Raw genomic sequence first — 20,680 nt, 5'->3', positions numbered from 1 at the left:
TTCATCCAGTGCTTCTCTCACTTGCTGAGTCATAACATGCCATTGGCCATGTGTTGTCTTCTCCAGTGAAAGAGAGGGGAGGGGATCTTGGTGTTTACTGCTTGCTCTCTGGTGTAGCAGAGGTTTATGTTGTTCACTGTGAGCTGGCGTACGCGACTGGTTGCACGTTTTCTTCAACAGTGTGGTTTTAGTTTCTTCATAGTCAAACATAAGCCTTACGTTTTGGGGGGATGTCATGCATTAATTACTGGTGTAAGCATTATTTCTGATACACGTGACGGATAGTCACAGTGTTTGTGGTACACTTGCATAATACTATGTTTGGCAATATAGTGCTGTGCTGAAACAATGGAAGCTCCTGCTTTCTCTGAAGTGTTTCTACTACTGTTTCAACATTATACCGCTCTGTATAGCAATTGCTGTTTGCTGTAGCTGGTAATTCTCTACTTAATACATGCCTAGCCAGCATGTGCTTCATGACTGCTGAGTTCAGATCAGTGGCTTTTTTATATAGTACACACAGTTGCAGTTCATTAGAAGAGAAATAAACTTTGATGCCAAGGCTTAGGGGTGTTTTCTTCATTTAACCACTGCCTTTGGGTTGAACTAGGTGGTTTGATCTTGCCTTAACTGCAAGAGTTCAAGTAATACTAAGGTTTATTTTGTCATACAAATCTTTCTTACCTATTTCAAAAAAAGTAATGTGTCCGACTTTTAAAATAAATGAGCACAGCTTCTCTTAAAGCAGTGAAACTTAAGTGATATATCAGTACCCAAATGTTGTTTCCCATTTAAGTTTAATTGTAGGATGTTAGCACTACCAGAAATAAGTTCCTAAAGGAAGATTTTTTTTTTTTCTTGACTAAATAAAACATTATTTCTGTATCAGTTATCAAATGACTCACTAGGCAAAGCCATTAAGGCTTTAAACTTTCCAAGTGAATTGAAATCTGATGACTTAAAATTTAAGGACATTTTTTCAGCCAGTTGGCAGAATTAGGCAAATTTTGATTTGCTTTCCAAACATGGAAAATTAATTTTAATTAATGAAGATTGAGGAGTTAGAGATATTGCGAAGATCAAGTACTTAAGTAAATCTAAATCACTCATGAAAGTCAGTTTCTTCCAGGACATTTTTTCCCCAAGGTTTTGGATGAGTGTAACATGACTCAACATTAATTCATGGAAAAGGAAGAGGAAAAGCTGTGTTACTATTTTCTGTTTCTTAAGGGCAGCTTTAACATCATTGGGAGGCTAACAGGACAGCCTTGGGGGGGGAGGGGAAAAGGAGAAAGAGGGTAAGAATAGGAAAGTTGACATAAATGTATGTGAGACTGAAGGTAGTAATATTTATGAGTAGTTTGAGTTGAAATCCTCTGTAGTGTACTTCCTTGCCTTTAAGTGGAAAAGATCTTTATGGAATTATATGGTTTCTCTGAAATGGAAAAAAAAGCAGTGGTTGTTACCTGAAAAGCGTGTTAAGCTTGCTTCGCTGTGTTTTCATGGAGGAAAAAAAGGCCAAAACTTTTCATGCCTAGTGATAGGATTGAAGGGAGACTTGAATTTTGAGTATTCTCTTCTGTCAAAGTTAGTTCTTCTGCCATGAATCATAGATGACATCTGCTGGTTTTTGGTGAAGATCTCTGCCCTGCTTCCTGTCAGTGCCTCCCCCTGTGCGCTGCCCCCTCCCTTCAGAAAGCAAATTATTTACCTGTGAATTTGGACTTTTTTTTTTATTTTTAAGATTTTTTTTTTTTTTTTTTTGACAAATACTATAGGTTGAACCAGATAGTTTGTCTTGGCATCTACTGATCTTGGCATCTATGTGATCTAATCTCTTTTTCCCATTCATGTTGTTAATGGCATTTTACAAAACAAGACTGGGGGAAATACTGGAAAAGACCCATGCCCACCCCATACCCCAAGGTTTAATTGCCTGTTTGGATTCCTTGTGATCTCCATAGCATGTAGAGAGGCTGTTAGTCAAAGGTCCAGCCAAAAACTAATAGACAAAATTCACTGAGACTTTTGTGGAACGCTCTTCTCTTTCCCCAACCCTGCATACTCCCCACCCTTCCAGGCTTGAATTTGTGTGCTCAGTGTGGAGAGCAGAGTTGTGGAGGTAATTTTTAAGTTAAACGATGAAAACCTTGCAAACTGTATATTACATTGTGTTGAGCCTAGTTTTGAAAAATGGGCTAACATGGAAAGAACTGTTCCTAATGGACCTGCCCTTGGCTGAGTGAAAGGGATCATTTTGAGAACTACTTATCAAGGAAAGGGAAAGATGATGACCTGATTTCAACTTTTGTTTTTAGCCTTAACTGTAGTTTTGTTGACGCAGATATGTAGAGAATTGGGTCATTATAAAATGTAATTGCAGTTTAAACTTCACTGAAGAGTGTTTTACTTGATGTATATATATATTCGGTATTAAGTTACTTAAACTGTTTCTATTTTTATGTGCATAGCATGTTAGCTATGTTCTGGTCTTGTTTAACGCATAGGAATTATGGGACAAACACATTGTCCAGAATTTGACAGAAATATACTTTCTGAAGTTTTACTGAGGTGTTTTAATTTGTCTTTCTAAATAGATTGTGTGTTGTCTGGTTGTCGCTGGTAAGTGAGCAAAGCCATGAGTCTCTGGGGAAAGATACTGTCAGTAGGTCTTGGCCAGTGTATCTTCTTAGAGCTTCCACTTGTCTGCATCTCATCAAATTATGTAAAGAGATTTTTCTTAATCTTACACTGTTTGCATTTGCCATTTCTCTAATGGCTTCACAGCTTTTAACTTTCTATATTCAGACATAAATAGAACAAACTTTGATAAGTGAGCCACCTGAAAATTGCTGTGAAACACACCTGAAGTTTTTTATCATGGATTATTGATAATTACAGTAGCTAGTAAGAGGCCTTAATACTTTTTTACCATTTGATGAGTTGTGTGATAGAACTGAGAATAAGGTACGATATTTGTTAATGTTATATATCATACATATTGACTGTTACTTCAAGAGCAATAAGATGCTCTTTAATTTGTGGAACCTTTTGTGGGCTGTTCAAAAGGATTATAGGAAACATTTTTATATAATTTCAGCTTAGAATCTGAGCATCTTCCCTTAACTGATATAGCAGTCAATATGCAGTTTACTGACAAGTACAAGTCAAGGTGAGTTTACTTAAGTTTCATGGAAGTAAGCTGACTTTGAGGAATAAAGAGAGATTTATATTCATTCTTCATAAAGTATTTGGTTCAAACAAGCATTTAATTCATTGGTTTTCAAAAGAATGCAGTTAGAACACACCAGTCTGATAGCTGCTCCCCGTGATACTTTACCTGAACATGTTTGGGTATCCTTCGCCATAGTCTGTCTGTTTCAGAGAAGTTATTTCAACTTTACACAGATAACCCTTGAAAATCAGCTGACGTATAGAGCAGTTTAAAATTAGGATAATGAAACTTCTTGTTCTCGCTTGTAGAAAGAATCCTTGAGAGAGTATGTTGGCTGAATGAATTAGCTTTATATTTCTGCATAGTTTTCTTATTTAAAATCCAGTTTTCTGCTGCATGCCTTTCTAGACATCATAATTAGTTATACATCAAAGGAGGAAGCTTTGGTATGTAATGTTACACTGTAAACTCAGTTTTGTCCCAGGGCTAAATTAGCTAAACCAGGTGTCATCTGTATTACTCAGTGTTTGGAGGCTAATGGTAATTAGGCCAATGAAAGTCATACCTAGAAATAGATATGTTGTCTTAAGTTTAAACTGGTTATGATGTGTTTGTGCAGTTTGTGAATAGCAGGGAAGAAAATTTCCCACTATAACTGGTGGTGGTGGTAGTAGTAGTGTCATGAATTAGTAACTTGCAAGTATGTGCAAGTATGGAAATGAACATACCTTCCTAGACAAGCTAATCGCCTTTCAAATTAATTACTTTAAAAAATGTAAATTGTGAAAACTGTTAATACAGTTCTTTGAAGACAGCTTACACGTATTATGATACTAAGAGGAATACTTCAGAAGAAAGGCTGTATGTGTCCCTTTGAGGTCTGGTAGGATGCCTGCCTCCTCCTAGAGGAGAAGCTGGTGTGGTTGGGATAAGCACATTACTCCTTTGTGTAGAGCATTACCTTTGCTGTAGATCTTAGCATTTCTGCACCCTTGAGCAGCTTCAGATGCATACTTTTTAATAAAAGTGTAGTACAGCTTTTATGAAATACTGGATTCAACTTTCAAATTCCAACTAACCTGAGATATGGAAAAAAAAATAATATGAGAGTAAGGAATGGTGTTTCTGTATTTTCAAAGTATATCTGTATTTTGACTAACGTAGTAGATCTCAGTCTTTTGACAAAACCAACTTAGTAGTCCTGTATGTGTTTCTGCTTCATGAAGACATGCATCACTTAGGAGTAACAGCTATACCTCTGAGATCTTAAGTGAATATACATTGCTGTTGGAGCTTTGCAATTGGGTCGGGGACAAGAAAGCTATCACCGCCCCCCCCCCCCCCCCAACTAATTTGTCTGGAGAGTTGCATTGAAAAACAGAATTTCTACCACTCAAGTGGAGGCATTTTAAGATAAGCCAGATTTTCAAGTAGTGAACTCCTGCTAAACTTTTGGAGATTGCCGATGCAGAGTTTTTGAAAATTGTTACACATGTTGTCAGAAGTAATACTTTTAAAAATCAAGTGGCTAATTACTTGGTGTTATTTTTGTTTTGCCACTTTGGTGTAAAGCATCTTTTCCAGGAAAGATATCTGATGCTTGAATATTCTACTACTTAGTTTAAATAAGATGTAAGAGACAGACTGGGTTGCAGATTAACCAGTTAAGGCCTGAGGTGATTAAAGTTTTAAGGGTGTTAATGTGGAAATGCTTCAGTCATACCTAGCTGATCTGTAAGCCAATTTTTCTGCAACATTAATGCTTTTAAAGACCTGAATAAAGGGTTGACTGCTGCATCCATTTAACTTTCAGTGCACTTGGTCAGCTGAATTTTGGTTTTGTGAGGTTTTTTCCTTTTTCCCATCAAACCTTTTTTACCTCTCAAGAGTCATTACATATGTAATTATTCAATTAACAACTCCATGACAGAGCTCAATGTAGCATTTAGAAATGCATTGTGCTGTTCTTTCATTCTCATTATGTTGCAGTACAAGTGCTTTCAGCAGTTAGTAGAAAACACAATAGCAAAAGTACAGCGAACTTTTTTATGGGAGTGGTATTATGGACTCAGTTCATGTTCCTTTAACTTGTCTATATTAGCATCCAGTGGAAATCTTAGAGTGCCATAAATGTGGTGTGTTTTACAGGAATGTTTCTGCTGTAAAATAGTTATATTCTGGTTTTAGAAACCCACGGCTTTTACTGAGTGGACTTTAGCTCCTGGATTTTGTAGATTAGTGAGGTAAAATAATTTAATATTGAAATGTAAGGACTTGCAAGTAGTCTTTTTGTAGCAAAACGTGGTCTTAGTTGACTAAGTACTGTGAAAGGGTGCAATTAATGTTTTATCTGTGTTTTGATTTGTTTTCAATTGGGAAAAAAAAGTTAACACTTTATAATACAGTCAACATTTTTAGTAAAAATGGTAAAATATTCAAGTGACGCTGGTTCAGAATTTCACCTCTGTAATTTTTCCATGGAGATTATTAAAAATATAGTGTATTGAAGTAACCCTTTTTGTAACTATCAAGGTGTTTTACAATACCACCCCCTCCAAAGATATTGAAGTTAAATTATTTTCAAATATTTTAGAGGAGAAAGCCATTTTTATAAGTTTTCTTAAGAAGTGCGGAGGTTTTTAGAATCATAGAATGATTTGGGTTGGTTTTCTTCATTCTTGGTATATGTGATCTCCACAAATAATACTTTACTGCATGAGATGGTCTTTTTGACCTAAGCTTGGTGGGTGAATCGGTATTTGTATTACCTCTTCAGATTTTTCTCCTTTTCTTTAAAAATTAGAGGAAAGGCTGCAACATGGACATTTCTGTTAAGTCTCTGCTTGTGGGATTTTTGCGTAACAGGCAGAGGAGATTGAGAGCCGCAGTTAAGTGGTGGTGTTGTAACATCTACAAAACTCTGTGAGTCTCTTGGTATTTTCAGCTTATAACTAATAGCTTTGTCTGTGAGAAGTGTCCTGGAGACCCTGCTTTTTCTGAAGGTTCTGAAATTTTGATTATTAAATGTTTATTCATGTTCTTGAAAAAAAGGAAGTGCTGTACCTTCTGAGTTTACAGCATTGTGTTGGTGTTCTCTCAAATACACAGCAAAAGAGATGTATTTGTGTGCACTGTAACAACCAGATCTGTTGTTACACAAAACTACGATTTTCCAGTTGTTTCTTGTGCTATGTGCCGTTTGTCCTTGTCTAAGTTAACAGTATACAAAGTGTCAGCATCTCTCCATCCTTTTTCTCGGCAAAGAAGTGTTGTGCATCTTCAGCTAAGCGTGAATCAAAGAAGTTTAGCTTTTGAAAAACGGTAAGCCTTGTTCAGGTATGGCAAGAGATTAGAAGTGAGAGGACTTCAGGTAAATAAAAGGAAGAGAATAAACTGTTCTCCTTGTCCTTTAACAATAAGGTGAGTAACAGTGAATGGATTCTGTAGCAAAGAATATTTGGTGTAAACAGTAAGAAATGTTCAAACAGATGAAACTTACAGTGCTTAGAATGAAACTTCTTGAGCAGTATTATTTATTTTTAATGTTAGATGCCTAAAGGAACAGCTTGTGTGATGCTAATAATATGGTGTGAAAAGGGGAACAGCTTGGATAGTGTCCTGAGATTCGTTTTAGATTTGTTAATCGGAAAAGCTAAAGCTTTTGCTCTCTCTGTCTGTTGGTTTGTATCTCTGCGGAGAGAGGTGGTAGTAACTCACTGGGAAGATACCAAACTGAGACATCAGAGTGGTGGTGAATGAAAGACATCTGTGTGTTACCATGAGAGATGAGATCTGGTCTTTAAGTACGATTGTCAGGCGCTTGTCCTTGCTGTTAATTACAGCAAGCGTTTTCATAAAAGTTCTTTATGTCACTGTTGGATCAGGTTCCTGTAACTACCAGAGAGGAAGAGAGAAAATTAAACTTGGATGAGTGTAACAATCCAGTAAGGCATTGAAGTACCTGAGAATCACTTAGCGATTTGTTGTTTAAAAGATCTGTGTTTTGTTTCAGCTTATTATTACAGATAATTGTTTGTCAGCCTTCTGTAAGAAACTAGAACTTTTTTTACACTTTGAAGGACTGTAATTTAGGTAGGTTTTCTGGGGGGGTTTGTTTGTTTGGTTTGTTTTTTCCATGTGTGCAGGGAACTGAGAATTTATGCGGTTTTGGAGAGAGCCAGAAAGCAAGACTGTTGTCTGTTGAATTTAAAACTATATATCCAGTTGTCACGAAGCTATCCTTTCTAGGGTTGTGTGAAGGAGCAGAAAGGCAGATAATGTGCATCTAATCAAACACAGTCTATTGGGCTGAATACAAGATTGTGAAATTTGAACTGGGTCATTGAATGTGTTCTGGGAATCCAGAAATAATTTATCTGTGAAGCTGATTCTTACAACTATAAATCAGTTTGGAATGTTTCTAATAGTTCAGGAAAACAGACTAATGGAAAATAAAGGCTATTTCATGTTTTTCTGAACAAATATATTAATGGTTTGTGTTTTGTTAAAGCTGATACTTTTAATGCTAAGAATTTCCAGTCAGTAGTACTTGTAAATCATGATATTCCCCCAACCCCCCAATTTGACTGGCTTTTAAATTTGTAGTCTTTATTTATCGCAGCAGAAGAAACCTGCATCAAATGTAACAAAATTACATAATCTCAGTGGTTTTAAAGCTTGACGCCTTAAACTTGAAAAATTTTGTGATACCTTTATGCGGTATAAGTGCTTATTCGTAACAGGCAATAAAAGGTGTATCCTAGTTGTGTTCATTAAAAAAAGAGAGATAAAAAGAACAGTAAGAAGTATTAAAATGACCCTTCAGTTTTGCATATTCTGTGTACTGCAGCTCATTGTATCAGCCCTTGTATTACCCAACTGGAAGCCAAACAGAAACATCGGTGCAGAGACTTTTTGCTGTTTCTGATTTGTATAACTCCTGGGTATCCTTTGTGGACTCCGTACAGGGCAGAGCAGCTGTGTATCTAAAAATGCACCTGGCACAAACACCTATGTAAGCTTGGGGAGAAGGTGGCTGATTTCAGTGGGTCAGTGTCCGACTGAGACTGTGCTGTGCAGAGTCCTAGGGAAAGAACTTGGAGGCTTATTTCCAGTTTTTTTCAAAAGCAAGCAACATGCTGGCCTCAAGCACCATCACTCACTTAGGTGTCATAAGGAGTTGAATTTATAAATCCTGAGGTTGGGATGTGGTTTGTTTGTTTATAAAGCAAAGACTACATAGGGCATGTTGATGCTGTCTTTTGACTAATTGCATGGAATTGGCAAAACCACTTTCAGATAGATCAGTTTTTATTGTACAACCTTTTTAGACTTTTGTCTGTTTCCTAATAACATATAGCATATTTTTTTCTTTTATATAAAACCTGGTGTTTGTATATGGAAAAAGGAAAAGTTTATGAATGAATTTGCAGGTTAGAAGATATAAAAGGGAGCTAGGATACTTAGATGGCACTCTTCTTCCTGTATTATTCTTTAATAATGTAGTCTTTAATAATTTGTGATACGGTTCTGATATCCCGATTTTAGTAAGGATTTGGTAAATGACTGAGAATTTTAATGAAGAAACCTCCTTATTTCAAGTAAAAGTCATTAGTGATTTTATGAAGTTTGCTTTTGATCACAGTGAAATAAAAGAATAAAGAAATAATGTATGTTTATATGCAGAATACAATTTGTATTAAGAGGAAGAAGAAAAATATAAATATTTTCAGATTTGTTTTGTAAGTGCTTATTTTAAGCTAGTCACTGATGAAGAATTTTTGTCTTTGAACATTCTCCTGAGCAGGGATCTGCCATAAACTTTGCTGCTTATAAGGAATTCTGAGTATGGAACGTCTGTTGTGGCACCAGTAATTTTGTAAGCAGTTTACCTGGTCTTTTCCTAGCAAAACCTTTTCTTCTTTTTCTGGCTTCATTGCTCTGTGGGTGTCAGAAATAAACTGATGCAGGCCAAAACTTTTAGAACTGGCAAATTTCTAAGATGAGAATGTTAATGATGAAGCCTGATCTGAGAAGTGTTATAACCTTAGTTAACATGGCTAAGAGAGAATTCTTTCTGGTATGTTTAGTTGCTGTGTCTTTATGATTTTCAAGGATGTTCTGTCAGGTGATCAATTGAACAGGTGTTTTTATTTAGCTGTAATGGACACTGGGCTAAACTAAAAAGGAATTTTATTTCTTTATTAGCAATAGAGTAATAAATTAAGCATTTGAACTGGCTTCTAGTGTGGGTCTCTGAAGCTCCAACTTTCACAAATTTGGAGATAAGGCAGTTCGGGCTTTAGTTGTGGTTAATGCTACTTGTACAATGATCTTTTTACTGTTTGTAGTGCTTTCTCAGCCTGCAAGTCATTAAATCTGAACTGCAGAGTGAACCTAGGCAAAGAGAAATAACACTGATACCCAGATCTTCTTTTGAATGGCTTTTGGAACTTATTTTAAGAGCTTCCCTAACCAGATATCACAAATCTTGCAGGACTTAAGGCAAGTTGAGAAGAAGGACATGATGTCTCCCATCACTTTCTGTAGAATGGCCCATATTCCAACTGTGTTTTGTGTTGATACAACTGTTACTGTTACTAGATTTTTCAATTTATGTATCTTTTGGTTTCTTTCTTAGTTTGTTTATTTTAAGTACTGTTTCTGTTTGAGGATAAAGAGAAAATAGGTAGACTTTGAAATATTACCTGCACTCTGCATGTTTGCCTAAGACAAAAATTTTGCAGTACCTGTCTCCATTTTGTCTGACTTAAAGGAGAAAAAAAATAAAAAAAGAAAAAAAAGAAGAAAAACCCAAACAGAAACTCCCTCCGTATTAAAAGCATAAACTTAATCATTATGTCATGGTCCTGAGGTGGATTCTTCCTGTCCCCATCTGTTCGGATTTATGTATCTAACTAAGGTACTACTGATGTTTTTGAAGAAACTTTTCCATCTAGATTTTGTCATATGGGTGTCCCCAAACACTTGCTCATCTTTTCCTTGCACTGGCTGGTTCCTTAACCTTCATCTTTTCCTTGCACTGGCTGGTTCCTTAACCTTCATGAGAAACAGTCTTTTATATGTCAACAAAAGGAGATATGGAAACCAGATCACACTCAGATACAGAACAGGTTTTCACTTATCCTGAAGTCAGGAATGTCTTTGTTTTGTTTGGTTTTTTTTGAAAGTGTATACGTTCTGACTTAAATCTCTGCCAAGTTACTTGAACTAAAGCAACCAGTATATACATAGAATTAGAAATAAAGCGATTTTAACGTAATGAATAATGTGCAATAACACCCGTCACCCCCAAATAAAACGATCTGCTGTTTTACTGAGTTGCTAATATTCCTGTTGTCATTCCACAATAAATTGCAGGGAATTTCATATAAGAACTGGCTTTAGCTTTGTTTCCCCTCCCCCACCCCCATCTCCATTTATTCAGGACTTGACGTTTTAGCCCTTTACCTGAGTAAAGGCAGTTAAACCCAAATCCATTCTAGTGTGCCTCTAAAAGAAAGTAGTGGGACAAGGTCAGATTATCTAATTACTTTGTGTAGATTGATGCAGTACATTACACTGGATTATAATCAAACTAATACACTTTTAGTATTGAAAGTGCCCAAAGCAGTTACGATTTTCGTGCTTTATGTTAGGCTTACCTGTGAGCTAAGAGTGCAGAAAACATTATTTTATTCTAAAAAATACAAATAAATACAGAATTTTGGTCCAAGAGAGAATATCTGCTTCTGTAACTTGCTGAAAAATCTATGTTATAATATAGTATTTTAAAAACAAGTGATATTCCCTTTCTGTCAATGGCATACACAAAATCAACCTCACTTCATTTTTAACTGTATTGTTTCCTTTTCCACATGTGGGCAAGAGAGGTGTTCATTAAAATCACGGCTTATAAGCTTAGAATGAAGAATGAATTAGATTTAATATCAAAATAGTGGGTTAAGAAGTGGGTACTAAAGTTACAGTGTGCATTTGTGACCTCAGTGTTTTTGACATTCTTCGAATACCACATTTGTCTAGTTCTCGGCATCACCTCATGATTATTTGCTATAACTGCATACCAGAAAAGCTTATTTCACAATGATTTTTCTTCATTCTAGCCCAGTAATATACTTGTAGAGACTTGTTGGCATTTGCAATTTTTAAGATTTGTTGTTGGACCATTTTCATATCTGTTTTATGTCTTGTATATTGAATTTGATCTCCTTCTCCCAAAGAACAGAAGAATTAGCGAGACCTCTTAAAAAAGTGGGTGAAGAGTATGCTCTCCCCCCAGCTTCCCCACCCCCAATTTAGATATTTTGCTCATATGACCAATGTGCATTAGCAGCAGCAACTTCTATATGAGTAGTTTTTCGGAATCCACAGTGACATATCAAATTTGCACCAAGTAACAGAAATCGCTTGGGCAGATCACTTACTGGTTTTGGTTATGGCTGAATGATTTATATAAGCATGTCTTCAAAGTGTTCTATTTTGAAATTCAAAGTTTGTTTCCTGTTCCACTTTGATCACTAGTATTACTTAAAAGGATGTGTTTTAGTCATTCCATGTCTGAATGGCTTTCATCTAAAAGATTAGCAGCATTTCCAACTCTGTAGTTGGAAAACTGTTTGGGAATATTGTAATAAATGAACGTCTACAATTTTTTTTTTATTGTTTTTGGGTAATACAATAGTGAAAAGTTCACATGAATTGGGAAACTGTTTCCAGTTTATTTAACCAAGGAGATATTAAATGAATGGAAATTCATTAAATAACAATCATTTTGTCAAGTTTGATCAGGCTTGAAAGATTGTTGATGTTACTTTTTTGTAATAGTAAGCCTCAGCTGAAGAAAATAAGTAGTTATTTTGAGGATGTCTGAGAAAGCTTATTGCAGTAATTCCGTGGAATCATGTGCAATTAATAAATGTTAAAATATATTTCAGTTGGGTTTAAGATGAAGGCATATTGGTGTTAAATTTTGTTGATTCTGGCTACCACAATCAATTTTATTTGTATTTTGTGTGGCAAAGGCTGGGTAGATAGTATTCAGTTAAGTGTTCAATAATGCGTTTTCCAAAATGTTTCCGTTTATTTCCAAGGTGAACAGTGTATTATTAAGGAAAATATAATTAAATGTCAGATTTTTGTGCTGATTTTGGCTTTAGTCTGCAAGTAGTTTAGTGTTGTTGTGGAAGAGTTCAGCTAAAACCACTTAACTTCTCAGTCCCTGAGTTCAGACTGTGCATTAATAGAGGTAACCAGAGTTGGGTTAGTTTTATTAAACCATTTCATGGGTTGTTAAAATGGAAAGGCATAAGCAGTTTGACTGAAAAACCCTAAGAACCTATTTAAAGGTTTTAGCTGCACCTTGTCTTTCAAAACTCACCATTGAGCTTGCAAGAGCACTTCAAAATTCCAGAAAACAAGAGATCCTTTCTACTGGCTTTCTTTTTAAATCTGTTTTTGTAGGAACCGCGAGTGCACTTATTGACGCAAGTATTTTTTAACAGTCTGTATTTTTAATTTGATGATGATGACAAAAATTTTTTAGAAATGGTTTACCTGAGCAGGAATATTCGGTGGCATGTTTTATGGCTTTTTTGATGAAAGATTTTGAGATTATCAGCCACTAAATAGACATCTTTTGTAAGTATCCTAATTTCATTTGTTACATGCATAGATGTCATCTATACTGAAGCATTTTAGGGTGTGTAGTATGGGATAATAATGACATACTTCTCGTATTATTAAGGTGTGTCATTATTACAGCATATGCACACCCTTTTATGTCTTATTGCTTAAATATGATAGTGCCTATAAGCTTTCCTTTTTAAGTATTAATTCACTGTGATGAGTTAGGTAACAGCATATTTATGTACATTATTTTACCTATTATGGATGATACCTTACTTGTGGGTTGCAAAAGCAATACTGCAGTGAAAACCTTAATTAAATTAGGGTTGAATTTAATAGTGGTTTCTGAAGTGTGTTCAGAGAAGGGAATTTAATGATTCTGTCTCTTCAGATTATCAATTTTAAGTGTGTCAGAAAACATACCTTTTCAGTTTTAGTTTTGTAGTATTTTGGCTTGCACTGAATGAACTAAGAATGGAGTGGTCTTAATGCAATCATTCAGTATTTTGTTTTAATATGAGTTACCCCCTTCCTCAGGTTTTTATTGTTTGGGAGGGTGAAGTTGTTCTCTGTGCCAGCCCTGACCCACAGTGAAAGGAGAAAGCAAACTACCTAACTTAAGATTCAATCTAGACGTGCATAAGCAAGATTGCAAAGTGAATGTACGTATTTCAGACCCCAGTAAAAGAGAGTGCAGGTAAGATGTATGCCTTCTACTGAGACAGCTTTAGGATGACTTGCTGTTTAAATGTCAACCTAGTGGCTAAAAGCTGACCACGTTATCTGCAAAGTGATATTCTTGTTAGTCTGTGTGTTACCTTCCACTTCTCTAAAGGATCTGCTTTACTGCTGTTGGGTATCATATGAATTTTGGAAGGCTATGTTTTAAACATTAGTTTTAGCAGTGCAACAGATAAATAGGTTTAGATCTATTAATTCTGCTACAACTAGAAATATTATGCTATTGATATTTTAGTTACTCCATGGTCGTGCAAGGTTTATGGGAAGATACTGAAAGCTAAGCCTTGGCTTCCTGAGGTTCTTGTGGTAATCACATTGAATAGTAATGGGAATATTGATACACAAGGTCAGAATACATGTTGATTGAGCTTATTATTGATCCTGTTCGTAAGTATGTAGATGTCTATTCTGTTCCTGTCCTAGAGCATATTTTTTCCAGGATGAAGAAACCCCTCTGATAAAATCTGGACTTGTTCAGAAGCTGTTTCAAGCCTCTGGATACTGTTGTTTTCCTCTGTGACTTTTAGTTCAAATGTCTATTTTTTGTACAGTAGTGACCAAAAATGGCAAGTCTTGAGAGTATGTGTGTACCTCCCAGTTCCTTTCCTAATAATACTGAGCATTTGAAAAAATTTTTTCCGTATGGGTACTACATGTTGAAGGGAAACATGTTTCAAGTTCTTTTTCCTGGGTGTTAACACTGTAGTCTGTTACTGCATGAGCATCTTCAGGATTATTTTTTTTCTTTCCTTAAGTGCTTTAGTTTCCACTTCTCACTTGGGAATCATGTGATGCTTGTTACCCAATTTCTTGGTATTGTGAGACCCTTTCATGTACTATCACAAAAGATTTTATTATTGACTGTTCCAAATATTTATCTTCCATAGACCTGACCAATTCACTGTTGACCTTTTTTGATATGTTCAGAAATTGTGTGTAGAAAACAAAACAAAAAACTTGAAGTCAATTAGTTCCTACTACACACGCATAGATCCCAGCAGCGATCTTTGTGAGTATTGTTTCTAATCTGCCTCCATTGGGGAAAACTAACTATTTATTCCTACTTGTAAAATCTGTTACTAGTTCAGAAGAGAACTGTTATCCTATACCATGGCAGTTTAGTTTAATTGAGATTTTCTAGTGAATGTTCTTGCTGAAAGAGATTTTTTGAAAAGTTAACTATATTGTTGCATTGAGTACCTCCATTTGCTTTTAAGAGCTGTTAATACAGATGAGTCATGAACTTGCTTAGCGAAGCCTTTCTGATTCTTTTCCAGATAATAAATAAAATTTATTATAAATATATAAAATTTATAAATAAATAGAATTTATCTATCTGTAGAGTTACTAGTTCTGTAATGACATTTTCTACAAGTTTGCTACGTGTACAGCAAAAATTCTGAATAAGTTCAATGCTTTTTAAAAACAGATTTAACATTTGCCCATGTTCCAAGAACCTGCTATGGACTCCAGGGGTAAAAAGTGAAACCCACTATTCATAGTGCTCTTGGAATAATTCTCTCTGTTCCCTCTGGATTGATACTTTCATTTTCACTTTCTGAAATAGCCTATATTTTCCGCTCCAAAATGCAGTTTTGTTCTGGGAACTTCCCCAGGCATCTCTCAAGGGAACAATAATGTAGAGAATTCTTAATGTTTTGTTTTGTTTTTTTTTTTTAGATCTTGATTAGTCTTCTGAGTGATCATTTTACCTTTTGTCCTCATTTTATCTATTGTCATAACGAGTTTTTACAAGCTTTACAATTCTGATGTGTTTTGAAATGTATTTTAGTAGTCATTTTTATTCTTAGGTTATTGGTAGTTTGACATTTAACTTGTTGGAGTTTATGCACACTTTCCTTAACCTGGAAAAGACTTTTTTTTTTCTTTTCTGATGGTTAATTATATTGTTTTAAAAAGGTAATTATGGCTACTGTGTGATATTAGGAAAATAAGTTTTCCTGAAAATACTTAAGAGTATCAGTTTCCCAAGAATAGGGTTCCATGTGCATTTTGTGACATGCCCTGTGACCTCAACAGACTTCAGCTTCATCACCGCTTTAGGAACAGTGGAGTCTGTGAGGTTTGTCACACTGATGTCCAACAAATAAATTGCTCCAGGTTCTTGCTGCGATCAGTTATATTCCCACTCCCCTGCCTTTAGAGCCTGCTTTTCCTTACAGGCTGGGTTCATTACTACTGTGGGGGTGTTTTTTGTTGAAAGAGGTTCAAGGCCTCTGGTGTATAGGTCCTGCCTTAGAGTAATGCTCTCCTAACGTGAGACTTCGCTGTGCTGAGAAAGAAACAGGCTTGAAGTGGGACTGTTTCCTGTGGCCTAGTTGGCCCAGCCTGGTCTGACTGGCCTGCTGCTTTCCTGGCAGAGAAACAGCTGCATCACATTCAGAGGAGCAGTGCCTGGCCATAGCTCATCCAGGGGACTGGGAGAGCCGCCTCGTAGCCTGGGAGGTACAGGAGGAAGAGGGAAAACAAAACAGTTATTCTGGATGATGATCTTTCGGCTTTTCTGTACTTACTGACAATTTTCTCTTAACTTCGCTTTTGGTAGTTGATGCAGGAACACATACTAAAAAGATGTTGAAAAGTTAAAAAGAAGCTAAGTTTTAATGAGTCTTACCAAGCAGGGGCTTTGACTCTGAAATTTCCAACTGAGTTGCCAAGTGTGTGCCTTCATGAAAGCCTGCGGCCAGCCCACTTGTGTTCATTTAGAATAGGCCTCTGGAGCTTGTGGTGCTTGTCACTGCTTGAATTTTCCTCAGTAGGAACAGTTTTGAAATTCCGATACCAAACCTCCTGTTTGTGATTATCATTACTCTTTGAAATCAATTTGTGCGTGTTTTCACTGCATAGTGTATATTTATACTATGTTTATATTTTCTTCCTGAAAAACCATGTACCTCTCCGGAAAATACCTAGGGTGATGAAAACTGGATGTTGAATTTTTCTTGCTCAGATAAGTATTTCAGGTATTTTAGTAAAGATCTCTTCAGCAGAGAAGTATTGAAGAGATTTTCATACCACAGTGGTGGTAAACTTGAGTGCTTGTCTTAGAATTTGTTCATGCATCCTCATTGGGCTGCAGCTGTGCCATTGGACGTGGTTACAGCCTAGTCTACCTGTAACTCTTTCATGAGTTCCTTGAACTGCAGGCCAGCCGTACTGTCATACTCTAAACTGGCAGATGTCAGAAAGCTTGCTTGTTGATTTGCTTTATTTTTAGTGAGAAATTCCTAGTAAGAGCAGTCCAAATCTCAAAGTGTAGATCTAGTTTAAATTATGAAACACTTGAATCTGTATTACTTAGCTCAGTGTTAAGTATTTATATGTGGAATACATTAAAAGAACTCATAGTTCTTAGTTGGCAGGTTCTAACATGTCTTTCAGCCAGTAGGATTTTCCTTCTGTGTTGTCTTTAAAAATAAATACATAAAGAGATCCAAACAGTACATTTTTTACTTTGTGTGCACAAATTGTTTAGTTAGAGTCAAAATATTGGAAGTGGCCCTTGAACATTCTGTATGACGTCCTGGGGGTGGGGATGGGGGGGCTGGAGGGGAAACCCCTACAAGAGGTATATCCAAAAACTACTAGTGCATTAAAGGACAAGAATGTGTGTGTGTTTTATATCTTCCTGCAGTTGACTGCAGTGTCAGAGGCAGTATGTGTTAAATTGTCCTCATCGAGTCCATTTCGTCCCTCTGTGAGAGTCAATATTGAAGAAAGCGAACAATTCAGGTCAGTCTCCTTCACTGGGGAACCTGAAGCAATTCCTCAGATGCTTGTCCCACTAGGAAGGAGGGTGAGCTAAAGCCACTCTTCTTTCAGTCGTGACCAAAGTGGGTAGTGCTGATAGCTAGGAAATTTATTAGTCCTAATTTTCACTTGATTTTACACTTGTGGACTTCACTGTGGTGTGAAAACAAAAAGATGTTACTTAAGAGCTGTAGCGGTATTGTGGCACAGAAGTACTGATGTGGCTTGTTAGGGGTTTTATGTTTGGTTTATTTTGGTTTTTAAGATTTCAGGCTCTTACTTATTTCACTGCCACATCCCATAAATTTTGCACAAGATTGCAATTTACATGCAGTGTTTTCTATTACAGTAAACATTTATTAATAACCTCATCTAGAAAAGATTTTAAATACTTGAGGTTGTGAAACTAATCCTTGGAACATCATGGGTCATAATTAGAGTTGAGTTTAGTCAGTGTGACTGAATGAATATTTGTATAAATATATGTAAAATGAAAATCTAATATGATTTTTCCCATATTGGTCATATTTTAGAATTTCTGGGTAGTGAAAGAGAGTGTGACTTTGAGAGTTTTGTTGTGTTTTTACTGTGGCTTTTAAAATACATGTAAATAAGTACTTGCATACTTCAAATGGAAACAGCATAAATGCATGCATGAAGTGCCATTTCCTATTTTTGTTTTAGATATACTGGCTATCACAGTATATTTAATGAATACAATAATGTATTCACTTTTTAGGAATACAGTAGCTAATCTTTTAATTTTTTTTCTTATTTGGAATTAAAATAACTTGGTTCTTAAATTCTGTTTAAGGTAAAAATTTGTGTAATACTTTGGGGCAGGAGGGAGGAGCTTGTTAAAGGTTGTTAAACACTGATGTACATTTCCATAAGTCTTTGTGGATAAACATGGATAAAAATTGGAAATGACCAGACAGAATATTTTTTTTTTTCTTTTACTTGGCAGTATTTTCTTCTAAGGGTTTTTTCTTTTACTAATAATACTATTTTTATTTTACAAAAACGAAACCCTACTGTCTCTGGAAACAATTATTTTAGATGAGACATTAGAATTATGCATAAATATGAACAATTCAGTTTTTTCTTAACTAGTGACACTTGATAATTTATTCCGTATGTATTTTGAAGAGTAAATTTACTTACTACATTTGAAGTGATAGTTTACTTCTTATGTAATTATTAACATTTGTTTTGCAAAATAGCCTAGTAGGCCTTATGGGAGCTAATCATAAGGTCTGCTTGCACATTTTTGTATAGCATGTAGTGCAAACATGCATGAGTATATCATTTTGTCTTGTTGTGCCTTTTCTTTTTTTTTGGTGCTGGCATTAAAAGAATATATTTAGTCAGAATATATTTACCATCTAAGGGTATTTTCATTATCTTATTTCAAGTATCTGGCCCTTGGTCCTCCAAAGTGTGTCTTCATTGAAGTGAATTGACATTTAAGAACTCCTTTGTTATACTAACCAGTTGAAAGTTGGTTAGCATCACCATCACTTACCTGAAGAAACCAAAAGTATCTGGCTTCCAGCAGATACTGGAATCTGGTACTGGAAGGTATGTGAGTCAATACACTCAAGGGCCGGGCTGCCATCCATAGGAACCTGTACAGGCTGGAGGAATGAGCCAGTGGAAGTATTATGAAATTAGTAGAGGCAGAATGCAAAGCCTTGTGCTTGGGAGGGAAGAACCACCTGTAGTGTTTCAGGTTGAAGACTGACTGGCTAGGGAGCATCTCTGCCGAAAAGGACCTGGAGACCTTGCTAGACAGCAAGCTAAACATAAGCTGGCAGTGTGCCCTGGCAGCAAAGATGACCAACAGAATCCCAGCTTTCACCATAAGGAAAGTCAAGCACTGGAACAAGATGTCCAAGTGACTTTGCATGGCCTCCATTCTTGGAGGTTTTCAAGACTGACTTGGTAAATCCCTGAGAAATCTGGTGTGAATCCAGCATTTATCATATTTTGAGCAGAACGTTGGGCTATAGACCTCCTAAAGTGCCTTTCCGAGGACCTCCTGTGATCAGCACCATTTTGTGTGTCATACATGTGCAGAGATTGGTGATGAGAAGGAAGAACTGTGAAGTGAGGTCACATCTAAGTTAAAGCTGCATCCTGCCTTGTGACAGGTGGCTTTACTGAGTTACAGACTGTGTAAAGAGAAGAGAATCCTTGTAGAGTCAATACAGAGTAAAAGAAAATAGTACATCTCCCACTCTTGAGTTCTTCCTATTCTTGCAAGGTACAACATAGTCTTATGTTTCCATGTGTCTTGGGGAAAACCTTTGAGGTCAGAGGAAAGTTTATTAAAATAAAGGGTAAGTAAAGGAAAAAATGTTGCAGAAATCACTATCTGATATGAGCTCAAAATAGTCAGTTTGCAATATGATGCATTTATTTGCATTCAAATACCTTGCATTTCTTTTGATATTAACCTTTAATTCTTAATTTCTTGGCAGTCCATTTGTAATTTTTGGCTAAGCATTTTTCCATCATCTGTTACTGAAGCATATTTGCAGTTTTTACCTTTAGTGTAAAGTCTAGAGGAGTAGAAATAGGAAAATATCAGCTGCTAATTCTGCAGAGAGCAAAGGCTGACACGGATTTTTCCAAGAACTTGAGGGACTTCGTAGTTAGATACAGTGATTCTCCATGTTGAAGCTTTTGAAGACATTTCAGTTGATGTTTCCTTATATTTTTCAATTGTGGGTGTTTAGAGAAACAGTGGATGGTATTCTGAATAAAAGAAAATAATTATATAATTCCTGGCACAGATGTGAACATTTAATTTTACAAAACTGTCTTTCCTTGGATGTCATGTTCCTTTTGTGTAATACTTGGTGACAGATTTCATGGTAGCAGGTTTAACCTTGGAATTTCAGTGACTTGCTGGGGAAAAACTGTGTATTGGAAATGTATCTTATAATTCAGCTACGGAATTATTTCATAGAACTTGGAAAGTATTTTCTCACTGAGTCATAGAGTCCCACGGAGCTAGGACTTCGCATTTGCCTTTGTTGAACATACTGAGGTTCCTGACACAGGCTGTTTCTGCAAGCTGAACAGGTCTCCTGCAGTAAGTTCTACCCACCGGTCTATCAGCTGCTCCTTCCCCACCCCATTTAGTATCATCTGCATTTCTGATGCTATGATATATAGGTATCAGATGGCTTAGCAGAAACGGGAACATAAAGTAGAATTCCAAAGAAAACAGTATCAACAGATTTATTGAGAAATGCAGATGTTTTAAATATGTTCTATATTTTAATAAGCTATTCACTGCACATATAAATACTATTCTATCTTAAACTTAGAGAAATGCAA

General features: G+C 36.0%; 1 protein-coding gene across 5 annotated transcripts in view; it reads left to right on the top strand.

Annotated features, from left to right (window-relative positions):
- SBF2 (SET binding factor 2) overlaps positions 1-20,680 on the top strand; it is a 255,148-nt gene that overhangs the window by 46,683 nt on the left and 187,785 nt on the right. The gene's annotated exons all lie outside the window — the stretch shown is intronic.

This window comes from Falco rusticolus, chromosome 10, assembly GCF_015220075.1.
Source record: "Falco rusticolus isolate bFalRus1 chromosome 10, bFalRus1.pri, whole genome shotgun sequence".
In the NCBI taxonomy this organism is placed as follows: domain Eukaryota; kingdom Metazoa; phylum Chordata; class Aves; order Falconiformes; family Falconidae; genus Falco; species Falco rusticolus.
Note: the sequence above shows the minus strand (reverse complement) of the source record. Positions and strands in the feature narration are given on the sequence as shown.